At 44.9% G+C, this 25,985-nt stretch overlaps 1 protein-coding gene across 1 annotated transcript in view; it reads right to left on the reverse strand.

Moving 5' to 3' along the window:
* The window catches only part of GNAS (GNAS complex locus), a 325,563-nt gene that overhangs the window by 70,684 nt on the left and 228,894 nt on the right, over positions 1-25,985 (reverse strand). The window lies entirely within an intron of this gene.

Genomic DNA, 25,985 nt, shown 5'->3' on the forward strand with positions numbered 1-25,985 from the left:
GGAGAGCTGCATATGGTGGTACTAGCGGGGGTGCCGATGGACATGGCAGACTGAGAGAGGGTTGGTGATGGTGTTCTTGCTGTTGGCCTACATACAGTGTTTCCTACCAAGAACCTGGTGATTCCCCGACTGCTTTGGCCTTGCGACAAAACCTCCACATTTGCTGCAGGTGGTGTGGTAAACGTTGGGCTTACAGTGAGGGAAGGGATGTAGCGTTGCTGACTAGCTTCATTGTGAGAGGGTGCAACAATGTTAAGGGACGTTTGGTAGTTAGTTCAGCCTTGCAAGTGCATGGTGTTTAAATGTCTACACATGCAAATTGTATTTAGACTTTTAACCCCTTTACCCCCAAGGGTGGTTTGCACGTTAATGACCGGGCCAATTTTTACAATTCTGACCACTGTCCCTTTATGAGGTTATAACTCTGGAACGCTTCAACGGATCCCAGTGATTCTGACACTGTTTTCTCGTGACATATTGTACTTCATGATAGTGGTAACATTTCTTTGATATTACCTGCGTTTATTTGTGAAAAAAATGGAAATTTGGCGAAAATTTTGAAAATTTCACAATTTTCCAACTTTGAATTTTTATGCAATTAAATCACAGAGATATGTCACACAAAATACTTAATAAGTAACATTTCCCACATGTCTACTTTACATCAGCACAATCTTGGAACCAAAATTTTTTTTTGTTAGGGAGTTATAAGGGTTAAAAGTTGACCAGCAATTTCTCATTTTTACAACACCATTTTTTTTAGGGACCACATCTCATTTGAAGTCATTTTGAGGGGTCTATGTGATAGAAAATACCCAAGTGTGACACCATTCTAAAAACTGCACCCCTCAAGGTGCTCAAAACCATATTCAAGAAGTTTATTAACCCTTCTGGTGCTTCACAGGAATTTTTGGAATGTTGAAATAAAAATGAACATTTAACTTTTTTTCACAAAAAATTTACTTCAGCTCCAATTTGTTTTATTTTACCAAGGGTAACAGGAGAAAATGGACGTCAAAAGTTGTTGTACAATTTGTCCTGAGTACACCGATACCCCATATGTGGGGGTAAACTACTGTTTGAGCGCATGGTAGAGCTCGGAAGCGAAGGAGCGCCATTTGAATTTTCAATGCAAAATTGACTGGAATCGAGATGGGACACCATGTTGCGTTTGGAGAGCCCCTGATGTGCCCAAACATTTAAACCCCCCACAAGTGACACCATTTTGGAAAGTAGACCCCCTAAGCAACTTATCTAGATGTGTGATGAGCGCTTTGACCCACCAAGGGCTTCACAGAAGTTTATAATGCAGAGCCGTAAAAATAAAACAAAAATTTTTTCCCACAAAAATTATTTTTTAGCCCCCAGTTTTGTGTTTTGTATTTTCCCGAGGGTAACAGGAGAAATTGGACACCAACATTTGTTGTCCAATTTGTCCTGAGTGCGCTGATACCCCATATGTAGGGGGGAACCACTGTTTGGGCGCATAGGAGGGCTCGGAAGGGAAGGAGCGCCGTTTGGAATGCATACTTAGATGGAATGGTCTGCAGGCGTCACATTGCGTTTGCAGAGCCCCTAATGTACCTAAACAGTAGAAACCCCCCACAAGTGACCCCATATTGGAAACTAGACCCCCCCAAGGAACTTATCTAGATGTGTTGTGAGAACTTTGAGCCCCCAAGTGTTTCACTACAGTTTATAACGCAGAGCCGTGAAAATAAAAAATCTTTTTTTTTCCCACAAAAATTATTTTTTAGCCCCCAGTTTTGTATTTTCCCAAGGGTAACAGGAGAAATTGGACCACAAAAGCCGTTGTCCTATTTCTCCTGAGTACGCTGATACCCCATATGTTGGGGTAAACCCCTGTTTGGGCACACGGGAGAGCTCGGAAGGGAAGGCGCACTGTTTTACTTTTTCAACGCAGAATTGGCTGGAATTGAGATCGGACGCCATGTCGCGATTGGAGAGCCCCTGATGTGCCTAAACAGTGGAAACCCCCCAAATTATAACTGAAACCCTAATCCAAACACACCCCTAACCCTAATCCTAACAGTAACCCTAACCACACCTCTAACCCTGACACACCCCTAACCCTAATCCCAACCCTATTCCCAACCGTAAATGTAATCTAAACCCTAACCGTAACTTTAGCCCTAACCCTAACTTTAGCCCCAACCCTAACTGTAGCCTTAACCCTAGCCCCAACCCTAACCCTAGCCCTAACCCTAACCCTAGCCCTAATGGGAAAATGGAAATAAATACATTTTTAAAAGGTTTCCCTAACTAAAGGGGTGATGAAAGGGGGTTTGATTTACTTTTATAGCGGGTTTTTTAGCGGATTTTTATGATTGGCAGCCGTCACACACTGAAAAACGCTTTTTATTGCAAGAAATATTTTTTGTGTTACCACATTTTGAGAGCTATAATTTTTTTATATTTTGGTCCACAGAATCATGTGAGGTCTTGTTTTTTGCGGGAAGAGTTGACATTTTTATTGGTAACATTTTCGGGCACGTGACATTTTTGTTCGCTTTTTATTCCGATTTTTGTGAGGCAGAATGACCAAAAACCAGCTATTCATGAAATTCTTTTGGGGGAAGCGTTTATACCGTTCCGCGTTTGGTAAAATTGATAAAGCAGTTTTATTCTTCAGGTCAGTACGATTACAGCGATACCTCATTTATATTATTTTTTTATGTTTTGGCGCTTTTATACGATAAAAACTATTTTATATAAAAAATAATTATTTTTGCATTGCTTTATTCTCAGGACTATAACTTTTTAATTTTTTTGCTGATGATGCAGTATGGTGGCTCGTTCTTTGCGGGACAAGATGACGTTTTCAGCGGTACCATGCTTGTTTATATCAGTCTTTTTGATCGCGTGTTATTCCACTTTTTGTTCGGCAGTATGATAATAAAGCGTCGTTTTTTGCCTCGTTTTTTTTTTTCCTTACGGTGTTTAATGAAAGGGTTAACTAGTGGGCCAGTTTTATAGGTCGGGTCGTTACGGAAGTGGCGATACTAAATATGTGTACTTTTATTGTTGTTTTTTTTTATTGAGATAAAGAAATGTATTTATGGGAATAATATATTTATTTGTTTTTCATTATTTAGGATTTTCTTTTTTTTTTTTTACACATTTGGAAACATTTTTTTTTACTTTTTTACTTTGTCCCAGGGGGGGACATCACAGATCGTTGATCTGACAGTTTGCACAGCACTCTGTCAGATCAACGATCTGACTTGCAGTGCTGCAGGCTTACCAAGCGCCTGCTCTGAGCAGGCACTTGGTAAGCCACGTCCCTTCCTGCAGGACCCGGATGCCGCGGCCATTTTGGATCCGGGCCTGCTACAGGGAGGGAGGTAGGAGACCCTCGCAGCAACGCGATCACATCGCAGTGCTGCGGGGGTCTCAGGGAAGCCCGCAGGGAGCCCCCTCCCTGCACGATGCTTCCCTGAACTGCCGGCTTTTGTGAATTCTGTTGTCGGGCTCCCTCCTGTGGTCATGAATGGTACTTCGGCTGGTTCTGTCCATGGACTTCTTCTGGTGGGTGTTTCTGAGTTTCCTTCCACAGGTGACGAGGTTAATTCGTTAGCTGGCTGCTCTATTTAACTCCACTTAGATCTTTGCTCCAAGCCACCTGTCAATGTTCCAGTATTGGTCTAGTTCACTCCTGGATCGTTCTTGTGACCTGTCTTCCCAGCAGAAGCTAAGTTCCTGCTTGTTTTTCTTTGGTTTGCTATTTTTCTGTCCAGCTTGCTATTTTTATTGTTGTCTTGCTTGCTGGAAGCTCTGGGACGCAGAGGGAGCGCCTCCGCACCGTGAGTCGTAACGGAGGGTCTTTTTGCGCCCTCTGCGTGGTCTTTTTGTAGGTTTTTGTGCTGACCGCAAAGCAACCTTTCCTATCCTCAGTCTGTTCAGTAAGTCGGGCCTCACTTTGCTAAATCTATTTCATCTCTGTGTTTGTATTTTCATCTTTACTCACAGTCATTATATGTGGGGGGCTGCCTTTTCCTTTGGGAAATTTCTCTGAGGCAAGGTAGGCTTTATTTTTCTATCTTCAGGGCTAGCTAGTTCCTTAGGCTGTGCCGAGTTGCATAGGGAGCGTTAGGAGCAATCCACGGCTATTTCTAGTGTGTGTGATAGGATTAGGGATTGCGGTCAGCTGAGTTCCTACGTCCCAGAGCTCGTCTTTATTGTCAGTAACTATCAGGTCATTCCGTGTGCTCTTAACCACCAGGTCCGTTATTGTCCTGACCACCAGGTCATAACAGTACAGGTGGCCCAAAGTACTAATGCATCTCAATAGAGGGATAAGAGAAGTTCTGAGACCATTTTTTTTTCTTTGCAGTGTGTTTTGTCTCTCTTTTCCCCTTTACCTCTGGGTGGTTCAGGACACAGGTGTAAACATGGACATTCAAGGTCTGTCCTCTTGGATGGATAATCTCACTACAAGGGTACAAAACATTCAAGATTTTGTGGTTCAGAATCCGATGTCAGAGCCTAGGATTCCAATTCCTGATTTGTTTTTTGGTGATAGATCTAAGTTCTTGAATTTCAAAAATAATTGTAAATTGTTTCTTGCCTTGAAACCTCGCTCCTCAGGTGACCCTGTTCAACAAGTAAAGATCATTATTTCTTTGTTACGTGGTGACCCTCAAGACTGGGCATTTTCCCTTGCGCCAGGAGATCCGGCATTGCGTGATGTTGATGCGTTTTTCCTGGCGCTTGGATTGCTTTATGACGAACCTAATTCAGTGGATCAGGCAGAGAAAATCTTGCTGGCTCTGTGTCAGGGTCAGGATGAAGCGGAGATATATTGTCAGAAGTTTAGAAAGTGGTCTGTGCTCACTCAGTGGAATGAATGTGCCCTGGCAGCAATCTTCAGAAAGGGTCTCTCTGAAGCCCTTAAGGATGTCATGGTGGGATTTCCCATGCCTGCTGGTCTGAATTAGTCTATGTCTTTGGCCATTCAGGTCGATCGACGCTTGCGCGAGCGTAAAGCTGTGCACCATTTGGCGGTATTATCTGAGCATAGACCTGAGCCTATGCAATGTGATAGAACTTTGACCAGAGCTGAACTGCAAGAACACAAACGTTGGAATGGGCTGTGTTTTTACTGTGGTGATTCCACTCATGCTATCTCCGATTGTCCTAAGCACACTAAGCGGTTCGCTAGGTCTGCCACCATTGGTACGGTACAGTCTAAATTTCTTTTGTCCGTTACTCTGATTTGCTCTTTGTCATCCTATTCTGTTATGGCATTTGTGGATTCAGGCGATGCCCTGAATTTGATGGACTTGGAGTATGCTAGACGCTGTGGTTTTTTCTTGGAGCCCTTGCAGTATCCAGTATTGCAGTATTCCATTGAGAGGAATTGATGCTATGCCTTTGGCCAAGAATAAACCTCAGTACTGGACCCAATTGACCATGTGCATGGCTCCTGCACATCAGGAGGATATCCGCTTTCTGGTGTTGCATAATCTGCATTATGTGGTCGTTTTGGGGTTGCCATGGCTACAGGTTCATAATCCAGTATTGGACTGGATTGTCCAGCTGGGGTTGCCAGGGGGTACATGGTGATGTTACATTTTTGTCTATTTCGTCTTCCACTCCTTCTGAAGTTCCAGAGTTTTTGTCGGATTATCGGGATGTATTTGATGAGCCCAAAGCCAGTGCCCTACCTCCTCATAGGGATTGCGATTGTGCAATTAATTTGATTCCTGGTAGTAAGTTTCCTAAGGGCCGATTGTTCAATTTATCTGTGCCAGAACACGCCGCTATGCGGAGTTATATAAAGGAATCCTTGGAGAAAGGCCATATTCGCCCGTCGTCATCACCGTTAGGAGCAGGGTTCTTTTTTGTGGCCAAGAAAGATGGTTCTTTGAGACCTTGTATTGATTACCGCCTTCTTAATAAAATTACAGTCAAATTTCAGTATCCTTTGCCGTTGCTGTCTGATTTGTTTGCGCGTATTAAAGGGGCTAGTTGGTTCACCAAGATAGATCTTCGAGGGGTGTATAATCTTGTGCGTATTAAACAAGGCGATGAATGGAAAACAGCATTTAATACTCCTGAGGGCCATTTTGAGTACCTGGTTATGCCATTCGGGCTTTCCAATGCTCCATCAGTATTTCAGTCCTTTATGCATGACATCTTCCGAGACTACCTGGATAAATTCCTGATTGTGTATTTGGATGATATTTTGGTCTTTTCGGATGATTGGGAGTCTCATGTGAAGCAGGTCAGAATGGTGTTCCAGGTCCTTCGTGCGAATTCCTTGTTTGTGAAGGGGTCAAAGTGTCTCTTTGGAGTTCAGAAGGTTTCATTTTTGGGGTTCATTTTTTCCCCTTCTACTATCGAGATGGACCCTGTTAAAGTCCAGGCCATTTACGATTGGACTCAGCCGACATCTGTGAAGAGCCTGCAAAAGTTCCTGGGCTTTGCTAATTTTTATCGGCGCTTCATCGCTAATTTTTCTAGTGTTGCTAAACCGTTGACTGATTTGACCAAGAAGGGTGCTGATGTGGTCAATTGGTCTTCTGCAGCTGTAGAGGCTTTTCAGGAGTTGAAGCGTCGTTTTTCTTCTGCCCCTGTGTTGTGCCAGCCAGATGTTTCGCTCCCGTTTCAGGTTGAGGTTGATGCTTCTGAGATTGGAGCAGGGGCTGTTTTGTCGCAAAGAAGTTCTGATGGCTCGGTGATGAAGCCATGTGCTTTCTTTTCTAGAAAGTTTTCGCCTGCTGAGCGTAATTATGATGTTGGTAATCGTGAGTTGTTGGCCATGAAGTGGGCATTCGAGGAGTGGCGTCATTGGCTTGAAGGAGCCAAGCATCGCGTGGTGGTCTTGACAGATCACAAGAATTTGACTTATCTTGAGTCTGCCAAACGGTTGAATCCGAGACAGGCTCGATGGTCGTTATTTTTCTCCCGTTTTGATTTTGTGGTTTCGTACCTTCCGGGCTCTAAGAATGTGAAGGCTGATGCCCTGTCAAGGAGTTTTGTGCCTGACTCTCCGGGTGTTCCTGAGCCGGCGGGTATTCTCAAAGAGGGGGTAATTTTGTCTGCCATCTCCCCTGATTTGCGGCGGGTGCTGCAAAAATTTCAGGCTGATAGACCTGACCGTTGCCCAGCGGAGAAACGGTTTGTCCCTGATAGATGGACTAGTAGAGTTATCTCTGAGATTCATTGTTCAGTGTTGGCTGGGCATCCTGGAATCTTTGGTACCAGAGATTTGGTGGCTAGATCCTTTTGGTTGCCGTCTTTGTCACGGGATGTGCGTTCTTTTGTGCAGTCCTGTGGGACTTGTGCTTGGTCTACGCCCTGCTGTTCTCGTGCCAGTGGGTTGCTTTTGCCCTTGCCGGTCCCGAAGAGGCCCTGGACGCATATTTCTATGGATTTTATTTCGGATCTCCCTGTCTCTCAAAAGATGTCGGTCATTTGGGTGGTTTGTGATCGCTTTTCTAAGATGGTCCATTTGGTACCTTTGTCTAAATTGCCTTCCTCCTCTCATTTGGTGCCATTATTTTTCCAGCATGTGGTTCGTTTACATGGTATCCCGGAGAACATCGTTTCTGACAGAGGTTCCCAGTTTGTTTCGAGGTTTTGGCGATCCTTTTGTGCTAGGATGGGCATTGATTTGTCATTTTCCTCGGCTTTCCATCCTCAGACAAATGGCCAAACCGAACGAACTAATCAAACTTTGGAAACATATCTGAGATGCTTTGTTTCTGCTGATCAGGATGATTGGGTGTCCTTTTTGCCGTTGGCTGAGTTCGCCCTTAATAATCGGGCCAGCTCGGCTACTTTGGTTTCGCCGTTTTTCTGCAATTCTGGTTTCCATCCTCGTTTCTCTTCAGGGGAGGTTGAGTCTTCGGACTGTCCTGGTGTAGATACTGTGGATAGGTTGCAGCAGATTTGGACTCATGTGGTGGACAATTTGACATTGTCCCAGGAGAAGGCTCAACGTTTCGCTAACCGCCGGCGCTGTGTGGGTCCCCGACTTCGTGTTGGGGATTTGGTTTGGTTGTCGTCTCGTTATGTTCCTATGAAGGTTTCCTCTCCTAAGTTTAAGCCTTGTTTCATTGGTCCGTATAAGATTTCTGAGGTTATCAATCCTGTGTCATTTCGTTTGGCCCTTCCTGCTTCTTTTGCCATCTATAATGTGTTCCATAGGTCGTTATTGCGGAGATTCGTGGCGCCTGTGGTTCCAGCCGTTGATCCTCCTGCCCCGGTGTTGGTTGAGGGGGAGTTGGAGTATGTGGTGGAGAAGATTTTGGATTCTCGTATTTCGAGACGGAAACTCCAGTACCTGGTCAAGTGGAAGGGTTATGGTCAGGAAGATAATTCCTGGGTTTTTGCCTCTGATGTTCATGCTGCCGATCTGGTTCATGCCTTTCATTTGGCTCATCCTGGTCGGCCTGGGGGCTCTGGTGAGGGTTCGGTGACCCCTCCTCAAGGGGGGGGGGGTACTGTTGTGAATTCTGTTGTCGGGCTCCCTCCTGTGGTCATGAATGGTACTTCGGCTGGTTCTGTCCATGGACTTCCTCTGGTGGGTGTTTCTGAGTTTCCTTCCACAGGTGACGAGGTTAATTCGTTAGCTGGCTGCTCTATTTAACTCCACTTAGATCTTTGCTCCAAGCCACCTGTCAATGTTCCAGTATTGGTCTAGTTCACTCCTGGATCGTTCTTGTGACCTGTCTTCCCAGCAGAAGCTAAGTTCCTGCTTGTTTTTCTTTGGTTTGCTATTTTTCTGTCCAGCTTGCTATTTTTATTGTTGTCTTGCTTGCTGGAAGCTCTGGGACGCAGAGGGAGCGCCTCCGCACCGTGAGTCGGTACGGAGGGTCTTTTTGCACCCTCTGCGTGGTCTTTTGTAGGTTTTTGTGCTGACCGCAAAGCAACCTTTCCTATCCTCAGTCTGTTCAGTAAGTCGGGCCTCACTTTGCTAAATCTATTTCATCTCTGTGTTTGTATTTTCATCTTTACTCACAGTCATTATATGTGGGGGGCTGCCTTTTCCTTTGGGAAATTTCTCTGAGGCAAGGTAGACTTTATTTTTCTATCTTCAGGGCCAGCTAGTTCCTTAGGCTGTGCCGAGTTGCATAGGGAGCGTTAGGAGCAATCCACGGCTATTTCTAGTGTGTGTGATAGGATTAGGGATTGTGGTCAGCAGAGTTCCCACGTCCCAGAGCTCGTCCTTTATTATCAGTAACTATCAGGTCATTCCGTGTGCTCTTAACCACCAGGTCCATTATTGTCCTGACCACCAGGTCATAACAGCCGGCACACCGTGATCATGTTTGATCGCGGCGTGCCGGGGGTTAATGTGCCGGGGCGGTCCGTGACCGCTCCTGGCACATAGTGCAGTATGTCAGCTGCGATAGGCTCCCCCCGTGAGCGCGGCCGATCGCGTATGACGTACTATCCTGTCGGTGGGCATACGGGCCCACCCCACCTCGACGGGATAGTACGTCATATGTCAGAAAGGGATTAACATTCTGACCTCTGCTGAAGGTCCATGAGCATTTCTTCCAGATGACTTTGCACTGATCATTTGGATGTTGGTTAAAAAAATGCCAGACTGCACTCTTCCTACTATTGGATACCTTTTCAGGCATTGCACACCGAGCTACTTTAACCAGATGGCCACGCTGTCCTACAACTGGTTTTGGTTTAGCCACACGTTTTTGGCCAGATACGGGCCTGCCAGATGGAACCTGTTGCGATGTTGATGCCTGCTGCAGCTCCTCCTCCTCCGCTTCAGAGCTACTCCCGGCTGCACCCTGTTCCCCCAATGGCTGCCAATCGGGGTCAACAACTGGGTCATCTATGACCTCCTCTTCTATGTCCTGTGCATCTTCCTCTGTGTCACCGTGTAAGCCGGTGCTATAGCGTTCGTGACGGGGCTCCATAGTCTTATCTGGGTCAGATTCTGGATCAGTACACTGCGAGGGCAATGTTGTGATCTGAGTCAAAGGAACAGCATAAGAATCTGGCTGTGGCTGTGCATCTATGCACTCCATGTCTGATTCATCTTGTAATGGGCATGACCTGTTAACAATTTCCCTTTCTAACCCAGGAACGGTATGTGTAAAGAGCTCCATGGAGTAACCCGTTGTGTCGCCTGACGCATCCTTCTCTGTTGTTCTGGGTGAAGAACGCAAGGAAGCGACTTGTCCCTGACCAGGAACATCCACTGATGACGCGCTGCTTTTACATTTTGCACTTTCCGAAGAGGAGGCAAAAGAGCTAGAGGCACAGATTTGCCAATATTAATCTCCCATTCTTTTTTTGGGGGGATGGGAGACTAGTGAATCAATCTGGCCCACAGTTTTACAGTAGTGTTTCAGTGGCACAAAATGACAGACCGATACCACAGACTGGACTGGCACAGATGCACAGATTTGCCAATATTAATCTCCCATTCTTTTTTTGGGGGGATGGGAGACTAGTTAATCAATCTGGCCCACAGTTTTACAGTAGTGTTTCAGTGGCAGACAGTGGCTGACAGATATGCCACTAACAGGACTGACGCAGATGCACAGATTTGCCAATATTAATCTCTTCTTTTTTTGGGGGGATGGGAGACTAGTGAATCAATCTGGCCCACAGTTTTACAGTAGTGTTTCAGTGGCACAAAATGACAGACCCATACCACAGACTGGACTGGCACAGATGCACAGATTTGCCAATATTAATTTCCCCTTTTTGTTTTTATATGGAAGACTAGTGAATAAATCTGGCCCACTGTTTTACATTATTGTTTCTGTGGCACAAAATGACTGACAGATACAACAGACTGGACTGGCACAGATGCACTGATTGGCAATATAAATCTCCCTTTTTAGGTGTGGGACAGTGCAGAAAAATACAGGCCCATTGTTTCACACTACACAGTTTCAGGGGCAGAAAGTGGCTTGAAGATATATATATATATACATATATATAAAAAAGGGACTGTTCTACAATTACTATCTCCCTACAGTAATCTCAGAAAAATATGGCAGGCAGCAATAAAAAGGACTGCTGCACACAAAAGTGTGGACAAACAAACAAGATAGCTGTGCAGAAAGGAAGGAACAACAGGATTTGTGCTTTGAAAAAAGCAGTTGGTTTGCACAGCGGCGTACAAACAGCAATGCAGCTATCAGGGAGCCTTATAAGGCAGCCTTATAAGCTACAGAGCTGATGCACAGAAATCTAGCCTCCACTGTCCCTGCAAGGAAAAGGTGGTGTTGGACAGTGGAAATCGCTACAGCACAAGCGGTTTGGGGGTTTATATTCCCTGCCTAACGCTATCCCTGCTTCTGACAAAGCAGCAGCAACCTCTCCCTATACTCAGATCAGCAGCAGTAAGATGGCGGTCGGCGTGCACGCCCCTTTATAGCCCCTGTGACGCCGCAGAAAGCAAGCCAATCACTGCCATGCCCTTCTCTAAGATGGTGGGGACCGAGAACTATGTCATCACGTTGCCCACACTTTGCGTCCTCCTTCATTGGCTGAGAAATGGCGCTTAAGGCGTCATATGAAACGCGACTTTGGCGCGAAGGTCGCGTACCGCATGGCCGACCCCACACAGGGATCGGGTCGGGTTTCATGAAATCCGACTTTGCCAAAAGCTGGCGACTTATGAAAATTACCGATCCGTTTCGCTCAACCCTACTCAAAGCCAGATTAAAGAAGTTTATTAACCCTTCAGGCTCTTCACAGCAATTTTTGGAAGGTGGAAAAAAAATAACACTTAACTTTTTCACAAAAAATTAACTTTAGATCCAATTTTTTTATCTTGATAAGGGTAACAGGGAAAAAATGGACCCCAAAATTTGTTGTGTAATTTCTCCTGAGTACGCCGATACCACATATGAGCGAGAAAACCACTGTTTGGGCGCACGTCAGCTCAGAAGGGAAGGAGCGCCGTTTGACTTTTTAAATGCAAAATTTGCTAGAACAATTGGCGGATGCCATGTTGCATTTGGAGAGAGCACATCCTGATGTGCCTAAACAGTGAAAATTCCCCACAAGTGACCCCTCAGGGAACTGATCTAGTTTGGTGATCACATTGAATCCTCGGGTGCTTCACAAAAGTTTATAACGTTGAGCTGTGAAAATAAAAAAAAAATCAAATTTTTAGCCCCAAATGTTGCATTTTCATAAGGGTAACTGGAGAAATTGAATCATACAATTTGTAGTGCAATTTCTCCTGAGTATGCCGATACCCCCATGTGAGGGAGAAAACTACTGGTTGGGCGCACGGCAGGGCTCAGAAGAAAATGAGTGTAACTTGACTTTTTGAATGTATAGTTTAGTGGAATAATTAGCGGACGTCATGTCCCGTTTGAGAGCCCCTGATGTGCCTAAACAGTGGAAAACCCCACAAGGGACCCCGTTTTGTAATCTAGATCCCTCAAGGAATGTATTTAGATGTGTGGTGAGCATCTTGAACCCGCATGTGCTTCACGGAAGTTTATAACTTTGAGCTGTGAAAAACAAAAATCACATTTTCCCCACAAAAATGTTATTTTGGCCCCAAATTTTGTATTTTCATAAAGGTAACAGGAGAAATTGCACCATACAATTATGTTGATACCCAATATGTGGGACACGGTGCAAAGCTCCTAAGGGAAGAGGCGCCATGTTGGAGTTCAGATTTTGATGGAATGGTTTGAGGGTGCCATGTCACATTGGCAGAGCCTCTGATGTGCCAGAACAACAGAAACCCCCTATATGTAAACTCATTTTACAAACTGCACTACCCAATGAATTCACCTAGGGGTGCAGTGATCATATTGACACCACATGTGCCTCACAGAATTTTATACCATTGAGTGGTGAAGAAAGAACAAATTACATTTTTACCACTAAAATGTTGTTTTAGTCCCAAGTTTTTAACTTTTTTAACCCCTTTCTGACATCGGACGTACTATCCCGTCCATGTGGGGTGGGCCCCTATGACCATGGACGGGATAGTACGTCCAGCGCGATCGGCGGCGCTCACGGGGGGAGCGCCGCCGATCGCGGCCGGGTGTCAGCTGCCTATCGCAGCTGACATCCGGCACTATGTGCCAGGAGCGGTCACGGACCGCCCCCGGCACATTAACCCCCGGCACACAGCGATCAAAGATGATCGCGATGTGCCGGCGGTGCAGGGAAGCATCGCGCAGGGAGGGGGCTCCCTGCGGGCTTCCCTGAGCCCCCCGCAGCAACGCGATGTGATCGCGTTGCTGCGAGGGTCTCACCTCCCTCCCTGCTCCCTCCAGCCCCGGATCCAAGATGGCCGCGGATCCGGGTCCTGCAGGGAGGGAGGTGGCTTCACAGAGCCTGCTCAGAGCAGGCACTGTGAAGGCTGCAGCACTGTAAGTCAGATCAGTGATCTGACAGAGTGCTGGGCAAACTGTCAGATCACTGATATGTGATGTCCCCTCCTGGGACAAAGTAAAAAAAAAAAAATTTCAAATGTGTAAAAAAAAAAAAAAATATTCCAAAATAATGAAAAAAAAAAAAAATATTATTCCCATAAATACATTTCTTTATCTAAATAAAAAAAAAAACAATAAAAGTACACATATTTAGTATCGCCGCGTCCGTAACGGCCCGACCTATAAAACTGGCCCACTAGTTAACCCCTTCAGTAAACACCGTAAGAAAAAAAAAAAAAAAAGAGGCAAAAAACAACGCTTTATTATCATACCGCCGAACAAAAAGTGGAATAACACGTGATCAAAAAGACAGATATAAATAACCATGGTACCGCTGAAAACGTCATCTTGTCCCGCAAAAAACGAGCCGCCATACAGCATCATCAGCAAAAAAATAAAAAAGTTATAGTCCTGAGAATAAAGCGATGCCAAAATAATTATTTTTTCTATAAAATAGTTTTTATTGTATAAAAGCGCCAAAACATAAAAAAATGATATAAATGAGGTGTCGCTGTAATCGTACTGACCCGAAGAATAAAGCTGCTTTATCAATTTTACCAAACGCGGAACGGTATAAACGCCTCCCCCAAAAGAAATTCATGAATAGCTGGTTTTTGGTCATTCTGCCTCACAAAAATCGGAATAAAAAGCGATCAAAAAATGTCACGTGCCCGAAAATGTTACCAATAAAAACGTCAACTCGTCCCGCAAAAAACAAGACCTCACATGACTCTGTGGACCAAAATATAGAAAAATTATAGCTCTCAAAATGTGGTAACGCAAAAAATATTTTTTGCAATAAAAAGCGTCTTTCAGTGTGTGACGGCTGCCAATCATAAAAATCCGCTAAAAAACCGGCTATAAAAGTAAATCAAACCCCCCTTCATCACCCCCTTAGTTAGGGAAAAATTAAAAAAATGTATTTATTTCCATTTTCCCATTAGGGCTAGGGTTAGAGTTAGGGCTAGGGTTAGGGCTAGGGTTAGGGCTAGGGCTAGGGTTAGGGCTAGGGCTAGGGTTAGGGCTAGGGTTAGGGCTAGGGTTAGGGCTAGGGTTAGGGCTAGGGTTAGGGCTAGGGTTAGGATTAGGGCTAGGGCTACAGTTTGGGTTGGGGCTAAAGTTACAGTTAGGGTTTAGATTACATTTAAAGTTGGGAATAGGGTTGGGATTAGGGTTAGGGGTGTGTCAGGGTTAGAGGTGTGGTTAGGGTTACTGTTGGGATTAGGGTTAGGGGTGTGTTTGGATTAGGGTTTCAGTTATAATTGGGGGGTTTCCACTGTTTAGGCACATCAGGGGCTCTCCAAACGCGACATGGCGTCCGATCTCAATTCCAGCCAATTCTGCGTTGAAAAAGTAAAACAGTGCTTCTTCCCTTCCGAGCCCTCCCGTGTGCCCAAACAGGGGTTTACCCCAACATATGGGGTATCAGCGTACTCAGGACAAATAGGACAACAACTTTTGGGGTCCAATTTCTCCTGTTACCCTTGGGAAAATACAAAACTCGGGGCTAAAACATATTTTTTGTGGGAAAAAAAAAGATTTTTTATTTTCACGGCTCTGCGTTATAAACTGTAGTGAAACACTTGGGGGTTCAAAGTTCTCACAACACATCTAGATTAGTTCCCTGGGGTGTCTAGTTTCCAATATGGGGTCACTTGTGGGGGGTTTCTACTGTTTAGGTACATTAGGGGTTCTGCAAACGCAATGTGACGTCTGCAGACCATTCCATCTAAGTCTGCATTCCAAATGGCGCTCCTTCCCTTCCGAGCTCTGCCATGCGCTCAAACGGTGGTTTCCCCCAACATACGGGGTATCAGCGTACTCAGGACAAATTGGACAACAACTTTTGGGGTCGAATTTCTCCTCTTACCCTCGGGAAAATACAAAACTGGGGGCTAAAAAATAATTTTGGGGGGAAAAATTTTTTTTTTTAATTTTCACGGCTCTGCGTTACAAACTGTAGTGAAACACTTGGGGGTTCAAAGCTATCACAACACATCTAGATGAGTTCCTTAGGGGGTCTAGTTTCCAAAATGGTGTCACTTGTGGGAGGTTTCTACTGTTTAGGTACATTAAGGGCTCTGCAAATGCAATGTGACACCTGCAGACCATTCCATCTAAGTCCTCATTCCAAATGGAGCTCCTTCCCTTCCGAGCCCTCCCATGTGCCCAAACAGTGGTTCCCCCCCCACATATGGGGTATCAGCGCACTCAGGACAAATTGGACAACAAATTGTGGGGTCGAATTTCTCCTGTTACCCTCGGGAAAATACAAAACTGGGGGCTAAAAAATAATTTTTGTGGGAAAAAATTTTTGTTTTATTTTTACGGCTCTCCATTATAAACTTCTGTGAAGCCCTTGGTGGGTCAAAGTGCTCAGCACACATCTAGATAAGTTCCTAAGGGGGTCTACTTTCCAAAATGGTGTCACTTGTGGGGGGTTTCTACTGTTTAGGTACATTAGGGGCTCTGCAAACGCAATGTGACACCTGCAGACCATTCCATCTAAGTCTGCATTCAAATGGCACTCCTTCCCTTCTGAGCCCTCCCATGTGCCCAAACAGTGGTTCCCCCCACATATGGTGTATCATCGCACTCAGGACAAATTGGGCAACAAATTTTGGGGTCCAATTTCTCCTGTTACCCTCAGGAAAATACAAAACTGGGGGCTAAAAAAATAATTTTTGTGGGAAAAAAATTTTGTTTTATTTTTACGGCTCTGCATTATAAACTTCTGTGAAGCACTTGGTGGGTCAAAGTGCTCACCACACCTCTAGATAAGTTCCTTAGGGGGTCTACTTTCCAAAATGGTGTCATTTGTGGGTGGTTTCAATGTTTAGGCACATCAGTGGCTCTTCAAACGCAACATGGCGTCCCATCTCAATTCCTGTCAATTTTGCTTTGAAAAGTCAAACGGCGCTCCTTCCCTTCCGAGCTCTCCCATCCACCCAAACAGTGGTTTACCCCCACATATGAGGTATCAGCGTACTCAGGACAAATTGTACAACAACTTTTGGGGTCCAATTTCTTCTCTTACCCTTGGGAAAATAAAAAATTGGGGGCAAAAATATAATTTTTGTGAAAAAATATGATTTTTTATTTTTACGGTTCTACATTATAAACTTCTGTGAAGCACTTGGTGGGTCAAAGTGCTCACCACACCTCTAGATAAGTTCCTTAGGGGGTCTACTTTCCAAAATGGTGTCACTTGTGGGGGGTTTCAATGTTTAGCCACATCAGGGGCTCTCCAAACGAAACATGGCGTCCCATCTCAATTCCAGTCAATTTTGCATTGAAAAGTCAAATGGCACTCCTTCGCTTCCGAGCTCTCCCATGCGCCCAAACAGTGGTTTACCCCCACATGTGGGGTATTGGCATACTCAGGACAAATTGTACAACAATGTTTGGGGTCCATTTTCTCCTGTTACCCTTGGTAAAATAAAACAAATTGGAGCTGAATTAAATTTTTTGTGAAAAAAAGTTAAATGTTCATTTTTATTTAAACATTCAAAAAATTCCTGTGAAGCACCAGAAGGGTTAATAAACTTCTTGAATATGGTTTTGAGCACCTTGAGGGGTGTAGTTTTTAGAATGGTGTCACACTTGGGTATTTTCTATCATATAGACCCCTCAAAATGACTTCAAATGAGATGTGGTCCCTAAAATAAAATGGTGTTGTAGAAATGAGAAATTGCTGGTCAATTTTAACCCTTATAACTCCCTAACAAAAAAAAATTTTGGTTCCAAAATTGTGCTGATGTAAAGTAGACATGTGGGAAATGTTACTTATTAAGTATTTTGTGTGACATATCTCTGTGATTTAATTGCATAAAAATTCAAAGTTGGAAAATTGCGAAATTTTCATAATTTTCGCCAAATTTCCGTTTTTTTTCACAAATAAACGCAGGTACTATCAAAGAATTTTTACCATTGTCATGAAGTACAATATGTCACGAGAAAACAGTGTCAGAATCACCAGGATCCATTGAAGCGTTCCAGAGTTATAACCTCATAAAGGGACAGTGGTCAGAATTGTAAAAATTGGCCCGGTCATTAACGTGCAAACCACCCTTGGGGGTAAAGGGGTTAAGGACTAATAGTTTTTTTTTTTTTTTACAACAGGTTCATTTTTTCCTGAGTGCCCAATACCCTACATGTAATAGGGAAGTATTTTTCAGGCACAGTGCAAAGCTCAGAAGGCAAGGAGCGCCAGATTTTACTGTTATGGTTTGCAGGTGCCATGATCCACTGGGAGAGCCCATGAGGTGTCAGAATAGCAGAACCCCCCCATATGTGACGCCATTCTTGGGTAAAAATGGCACCAAAATTTGTCCCAAAATTTCTACGGAACGTGGCAATACCCTATATGTGGCTGTACAGTACTGCTTAGCCATATGGGGAGACTCGGGAGGACAGAGCGCTATTTGCCTCCTGGAGCGCAGATGTTCATAGAACAGTTTGCAGACTCCATATACAGAGCCCCTAATTGCTAGAAGAGCAGAATCCCCCTCAAGTGTAGTGACAATTTTGACTCCATGGGTATTTTCCAGAAACGAGCAGCAATGAATGTTGCTGAGTGAAAATTACAAACTGCCGTTGTAGTGACCAGTACGCTGTAGTAACCAGTACGTTGCAGTCACAAGTACGTTATGCCCAGCCCATGCACCCGTAAGTTAGGCGGGCTCTCATCGCTTCAGAAATTACAAACGTGGATGCCATATGTGGTTTAGGTACACTGGGGAGCTCAGAAGAGAGGGGGACATTTGGATTTGGGAGTAGAGAATTTGTTGAATTTCTTTTGGCGGGTGAGGAGCCATTTTGCTTTTCCAGAGCCTTTGTACTACCAGTAACGTGGTGGAAGCCCCCTAGCTGAGCACTTGCATTGGGGTTTCCATCTAAATCACCGAGTGATGTGACAGATGAATCCCCCATGGATCCATTCTCAATAATGAGGCAGCAGAGTTACTCTGGACTCCGTCTGGCCTCTGTTCAGCGGTGTCCTTTTCAGAAGTGCACAAAACTGGCCAGCTGCACTTTTAAGCAATCGTAAAAAAGACGGACACCACAGGATTGTAGGTCAGACGGCGTCCACAGTGCCTCCATTTGCCTCATTATAGGGAATCTTCCATCGAGAGTTCCGTCTGAATCACGTATTTCAGAGATTTACACAGAAACCCCGGTGTAAGCGTTCAGCACAGAGCAAAGGATAAATGTGCGCCGAACCCTACTGCGATCTTTGGGAGGCAGAATGAAAAAAATCAACAGCAGGTGAAGAATTGGTTTTATTTTTTTTTTTACGTTGTTCTTCGTGCAGTATAAATGATTAGGCGACTTTATTCTTCTGGACGGTGCGATTACTGTGATACCAGATTTATATCGGGTTTTTATGTTTGGCTGCTGTCACACACCAAGACGCTTTTTATTGCAAATACTAGTTTTTTGCATCACCATATTTTGAGAGCTATAGTTTTTCCATATTTTGGCCCACAGAGCCATGTGAGGGCTTGTTTTTGTGGAACGAGTTGATGTTTTTATTGGTACCATTTTTGGACGCATTACATTTTTTGATCGCTTTCTATTCCGATTTTCAGGAGGCAGAATGAACAAAAAACGCTGTGTAACCAAATATGTGTACTTTTTTTGTTTGTTTTTTTCATACAAATATTTATTTATGGATACAATATCTTTTGATTTTTTTATTAGTGTTTTTTCCTTTTTTTTTATTTTTTTTTTTACTTTGTTCCCCTATGGGACCATCATTTTTTGCAGTCTGATCGCCTGTATAGCATGGGGATACAGCAGCATCCCTGTGCTATGCAAACTGTCAGCTCTGCACGGACAGAAAAAGTTGCTGATAATGCACTGCACATGATCAAGCAACTTTCCTAGCAATGGATGTTGCATGACGACATCGGGTCACCATGGCAACAATCAAGACCCCCACATCACACTGCGGGGTCTCCGATCCAAGGGCAGAGTGTCTTCAAGTGCCGGGAGCAGTGCGGAACCGCTCCTGGCACTTAATGCCAGGTGTCAGCTGTCAGAATCAGCTGACACCTGACGGCAATTGCTCGTACACAATCGCGTGGACGTAATAATCCGTCCCATGTCACCAGGGCCGGACTGGCCATCTGGCAATTCTGGCAAATGCCAGAATGCCAGAAGGGCCTGTCTGGTTGTGGGCTGCCTTGTCTGCTACTTTGTTAACAGAATCCATGTTCTGAAAACACCCATATTGTTAAGAGTTGTGATGGAGCACTTACCCTAGCAGGCCACCGGTATCATTAGAAACATTGGTCTTGTAGAAAATCTTCCTTTCCTCCATGCAGGGTAATATTAGTAATATCTCCCATCTGCCAACTCATCGGCGACCTGCAATCATGTGACACGGACACTGATGGGCAGGATTAGTGACACTCTTCTGGCGCGATCACATTAAATGACTCTGTCAGAGATTGACAGCTGCATTTAACGGGTTAGCAGCCGCGGGTAGATCGCGATTCCACCCGTAGCTCTTAGAGGCACATGTCAACTGTTCAAAACGGCTGACGTGCCGGGAAAGATGTGGGCTCAGCTCCGGAGCTCACATCAAAGGGAGGGACACGACATGCACCGTACATGTATAGTGCATATCGTGAAGAAGCACTCCTCCCATCAAGATTTGTATCCTCTTAATATATTGCAACCACCATATTATATGGCACTATGTACTTACAATTGCTCATTATCTCCTTCTACCCAGTTAATTCTTCTATTTTCCATTAGGTCTTTGACATCACCTGTTAAAAACAGAATAGCTGAATCCTTCTAAGCTCTATGTAGAAACAGGAGGTCTCTTTTTTCCTGCTTGAGTCCCTGCAAAGTCCCTGCCAGGGAAGGAGGGAGCAGCTGGGTCAGGACTTGAAGAGCGATGACTCATGTAGGGAAAAGAGACTTCCTGCTTCTAAGGGTATCCACCGGGTGTATTGCTTGAGTTTTTGCTGTTGATTGGATGCTGCGTACAGCCGCAGCGTCCAATCCGCAGTGTCCAGATGTTACAGCATAGTGGAGGGGATTTTGTGAAATCCCATCTCCACTATTCGTGCAGGGCCGCATCCGGTGGCCCTGCGTATTCAGACAAGCGGCGCATCTTTACCGACCGCAGCATGTCTATCTATCTTACAGAGACGCTCCGTCTCTGCAAGATAAATAACACAGTCTATGTAAACGATGTGGTGATTCCGCATGTGTGCAATGAACACATCCGGAATCACCGTGCGTAAAACGGGTCAGCGCTTTGGGCGGAGCGGGGTATCTCACTGCGTCCAAAGCACTGGGTTTCCTGAACGTGGAAACATACCCTAAGGCAGAGAAAAGAGAGCAATTAACTGGGTAGAAAGGCAAAATATTCAATTGTAAGTACACAGTACTATGTAATATGATTGCAATATATTGAGAGGATAAAAACTTTAATGAGAGAGCTTCTTTAAATACACGTTCTCACCTGCTTGGTTTCCATATATCTCCGCCCTTCTCTGGCTCTATAAAGTGAAAGCTGTCAATAAAAGAGGGGATGGTGGAGATGGAGGGAAAATAAGCATGTGAGAAGATGCACTTATATATTTGGCCACGCCATGATGTACCGAGTGTCTGTACTTGGTTTAAACAGTCATTCTATGCTGACAGAGTCCCTTTAAATGGGTATGTTGGGGAAAAGAAGTTATTAATTTTCCACAAGATAGGTAATAACCTACCAGGATTCCACGGAATGACAGAACGGGGCACTTCTATTCTCTATGAGGACTGCTACAAATAGAGTGAGTGATAGAGTGTGATAGAATAGAGTGCAGTTCTCTGAAGTCCCATAAAGAATGGTTAGAATGGTGATCAAGCATGCCCACTGCCACTCCATTACAGTCATGACCAAAAGTGTTGGTTCCCTTTAAATTGTTCCAGAAAATGAAGTATTTTTCTCAGAAAATTATTGCAATTCATGTTTTGTTATACAAAATAGTACGGACAAAATTGACAACTTTACAAAATTGTGGGTAAACAACTGTGTTTCAAGCATGTGATGCTCGTTCAAACTCACCTGTGGCAAATAACAGGTGTGGGCAATATGAAGATCACACCTGAAACCAGATAAAAAGGGGAGAAGTTTTCTCAATCTTTGCACTGTGTGTCTGTGTGTGCCACACTAAACCTGGGGAACAGAACGAGAAGAGAACTGTGTGAGGACTTGAGAACCCAAATTGTTGAAAAATATCAACAATCTCAAGATTACAAGTCCTTTGCCAGAGATCTTGATGTTCCTTTGTCCGCATTGTGCAACAAATGTTAATCATGAAGTTTAAAACCCATGGTACTGTAGCTAATCTTCCTGGACATGGACGGCAGAGAAAAATTGATGAAAGGTTGCAATGCAGGATAGTCCGGATGCTGGATAATCAGCCGCAATCAAGTTCCAAAGGAATTCAAGCTGTCCTGCAGGCTCAGGGTGCAAAATTGTCAGCAAAATTATCTGTCGACATTTGAATGAAATGAAACTCTATAGCAGGAGACCCAGGAGGACCCCACTGCTGACACAAAAATAAAAAGCTAGACTGCAGTTTGCCAAAATTTATGAGAGTAAGCCGAAATCCTTCTAGGAAAGTGTCTTGTGGATAAGACCAAGATAGAGCTTTTTGGTAAAGCACATCATTCTACTGTTTATTGAAAACTGAATGAAACCGACAAAGAAAATAATACAGTACTTACAGTCAAACATGGTGGAGGTTCAATGTTTTTTTTGCAGTCTCTGGAACTGGGTGCCTTGACTGTGTGCAAGGAATCATGAAATCTGAAGATTACCAAAGGATTTGGGGTCGCAATGTAGTACCCAGTGTCAGAAAGCTGGGTTTGCATCATGGGTCCAGCAGGAAAATTACCCCAAACATACTTCAAGATGCAGCCAGAAATGGATGGAAACAAAGCACTGGAGAGTTCTGAAGTGGCCAACTATGAGTCTAGATCTAAATTCCATTGAACACCTGTGGAGAGATCCTACAATTGCTGTTGGGAGAAGGCACCCTTCAAATATGAGAGACCTGGAGCAGTTTGCAAAAGAAGATTGGTCCAAATTATCAGTTGAGAGGTGTAAGAAGCTTGTTGATGGTTATAGGAAGCGATTCATTGCAGTTATTTACTCCAAAATTTACTAACACTTTCGACTATGATTGTATATCAGGAATGAAAGTTTCCTGTTCTGGTGATCTACGATTCCCGGCGGTTGAACATCCACTATCTATGGTTACTACCTATCCTATGGATGTGTGAGTACTTCTCTTCACTGGACAAACCCTGTGTCACGATCTATTTTTAATATCAATTTCCCTCGCTGGCAATCTGTTGTAACTGCAGAGTTGTTGGGTCAGCTGATCTGGGTGGTGACCACTCCCACCATCCTTTAAATGGTCACCTGATGCATCAGCTGACTGTTTGTAATAGAGCAATCTACAGTGGACAAGCCTGCAATAAGGAGCTTGCTGGCTGCTGTTTGTCAGCTGAGTTTGCGATCCTGGTGCCTTTATTCTGCTGTGAGGTGCTTTGCAGCAGAGGATGTTGTAAAGCTAAGTTGTGTTATTAATCCGTCTGTCTAGTGTTTGTCACTGTACTATCTGCAGTGTACTATCTGCAGTGGCAAGCCTAGTAGATTTTGCTGGCCAGTGCACTAGCCAGGGCAGTATGAGGCAACAGCAAGGGACGAGGTTCCTGACAGTGGTGGGGGAAAGGACCCACTTAGGGCATTAGGGGCGTGCAGGGTCAGGCTCGGGTTTGAGCAGGAGGGGAGCATTCCTCATTTCCTTATTGGTAGGGCCTTCCTCACCCCTTTACTATCCCATTGTGTGTCATGCCTTCCTCCGACTGATTCCTCCCCCCCGTGGGGTCGCTTTATATATCGTGACATTATCACCGACCGATACTTTTTCCGGTGAACCGATGGTCCAAGCACAGGCTTTTGCTCAGCTGATCCAGACCCTCACTGATGAGGTTAAAGAGCTGCGGTGTCAGGTGGTGCAGCAGCTTTAGCAGTTGTTCTGGGTCTCTGCTCATGTGCTGGCTCGACCGGAACCTAAGATATCTCTCCCTGACAGGTTTTCCAGAGGGAGAGATGATTTTTTGGTTTTTCAGTAGTTCTGTAAGCTATATTTCAGGCTCCACCCTCGTTCTTCAGGGAGTGAGGAACAGCGTATGGGGATTACAGTCTCCCTTCTCAAGGGTGATCCCCAGTCCTGGGCCTTCTCCCTGCCGATTCACCATCTTTTTGGTTGGTGGATGAGTTTTTTGCGGCATTGGCGCTGGTGTATGGGTATCCTGATGGCGTCTCCCTGGCTGAGTCTAGGCTCCGTAAAATCAAACAGGGGGCCGGCCGGCTGATGAGTACTGCTCAGAATTTAGGAGATGGACCACTGACATGCAGTGGCATGACCCTGCTCTTAGGAGCCATTTTTGTCAGGGTCTGTCACCTAGGCTACAGGATACTCTGTGCAGTATACTACTGGCATTCAAATCAGCTCTCACCTCTGCTAAACAGGCCTACTTCACAACCCTTGTATCTTCCTTATCCCACAACCCCAAACAGTTGTTCAACACTTTTAACTCCCTCCTCCGCCAACCACTGCCCCCTCCGAGTTCCCTAATCATTGCCGAGGACTTTGCCACGTACTTCAAAAATAAGATAGACCAAACAAGGCAAGTATTTGTTGTCCAACCACCACAACCCCTTTGTATGAGAGACCAATGCCCAAACCCCATAACTTCACTATCCAAAATCTCTGAAGGAGAGCTTGCTCATCTTCTCTCCAAATCACACCTCACCACTTGTGCACTTGACCCCATCCCACCTCCTCCCCAACCTCACCACCACACTAATCCCATCCCTAACCCATCTCTTCAACCTTTCACTAACTTCTGGTCCCCTCTGCCTTCAAACATGCCACAATCACACCTATCCTCAAAAAGCCATCCGTTGACCCAAGCGGTATGTCCAGCTATCGCCCCATATCTTTGCTCCCATTTGCTTCCAAACTCCTTGAGCAGCACGTCCATGCTGAACTTTGATCTCACTTTGCATTTAACTCTCTCTTCGACAACCTACAATCTGGCTTCCGTCCCCACCATTCCACTGAGACTGCCCTGACCAAAATTACTAACGACTTACTTACAGCCAAAGTTAACAGACAATTCTCTATACTCCTCCTCCTAGACCTGTCCTCTGCCTTCAACACAGTTGACCACTGCCTCCTACTACAGATCCTCTCTTCCTTTGGGGTCAAAGACCTTGCCCTATCTTGGATATCCTCATACCTTGCCAACCGCACATTTACCGTTTCCTACTCCCATACTACCTCTTCATCTCGCCCCCGCTCTGTTGGAGTTCCCCAAGGCTCTGTCCTAGGACCTTTACTCTTCTCAATCTATACACTCGGCCTGGGACAACTCATAAGGTCCTATGGCTTCCAGTACCATCTATATGCCGATGACACTCAGATCTACCTCTCTGGCCCAGATGTCACCTCTCTGCTCTCCAGAATCCCAGAGTGTCTATCAGCCATATCCTCCTTCTTCTCCTCTCGCTTCCTCAAGCTCAATGTGGACAAATCTGAACTCATTATCTTTCCTCCATCATGCATATCTTCCCTACCTGATCTATCTATCAAAATAAATGAAATCACACTTAAAATCTGCTGCCTCGGAGCAACCCTTGACTCTGCCCTGTCCTTCAAACCGCACATCCAAGCTCTCGCCACCTCCTGTCGCCTCCAGCTCAAAAATATTTCCAGAATCCGTCCTTTCCTCAACCCACACTCTACCAAAATGCTCATGCATGCCCTAATCATCTCCCGCCTCGACTACTGCAACATACTACTCTGTGGCCTACCTTCTAACACTCTCGCAACCCCCCAAGCCAACCTTAACTCTGCTGCCCAACTAATTAATCTCCTCGCTATACTCCTGCTTCACCTCTTTGCAAATCCCATCACTGGCTCCAAATTTCCCAGCGTATCCAGTATAAATTACTAACACTGACCTACAAAGCCATCTATAACCTTTCTCCTCCGTATATTTCCACACTAATCTCTCAATATCTTCCCTCACGTAATCTCCGGTCCTCCCAAGACCTCTTCCTCTCCTCCACGCTTATTCGCTCCTCACTCAATCGCCTCCAAGACTTCTCCCGAATATCACCCATCCTCTGGAATTCAGTGCCCCAACACATCCGGTTATCCGGTTTTGGATCCTTCAAAAGAAACCTGAAAACCCACCTCGTCAAGGAAGCTTACAGCCTGTAAAGACCACACGGCCAGCTCAACACCATTGGAGCTACTGCAACCCTTAACCTACTGTCTCCTTCCCCATAATCCTGTAGAATGTAAACCTGCAAGGGCAGGGTCCTCTTCCCTCTGTACCAGTCTGTCATTGTTAGTTTTGTTTACTGTGAGAGATATTTGTATTTTGATGTAACCCCTTCTCATGTACAGCACCATGGAATTAATGGTGCTATATAAATAAATAATACTACTACTCCTGGGTCGTTGGAAGCCGCCATGG

The sequence above is a fragment of the Ranitomeya imitator genome, chromosome 2, assembly GCF_032444005.1.
Source record: "Ranitomeya imitator isolate aRanImi1 chromosome 2, aRanImi1.pri, whole genome shotgun sequence".
Taxonomy (NCBI): domain Eukaryota; kingdom Metazoa; phylum Chordata; class Amphibia; order Anura; family Dendrobatidae; genus Ranitomeya; species Ranitomeya imitator.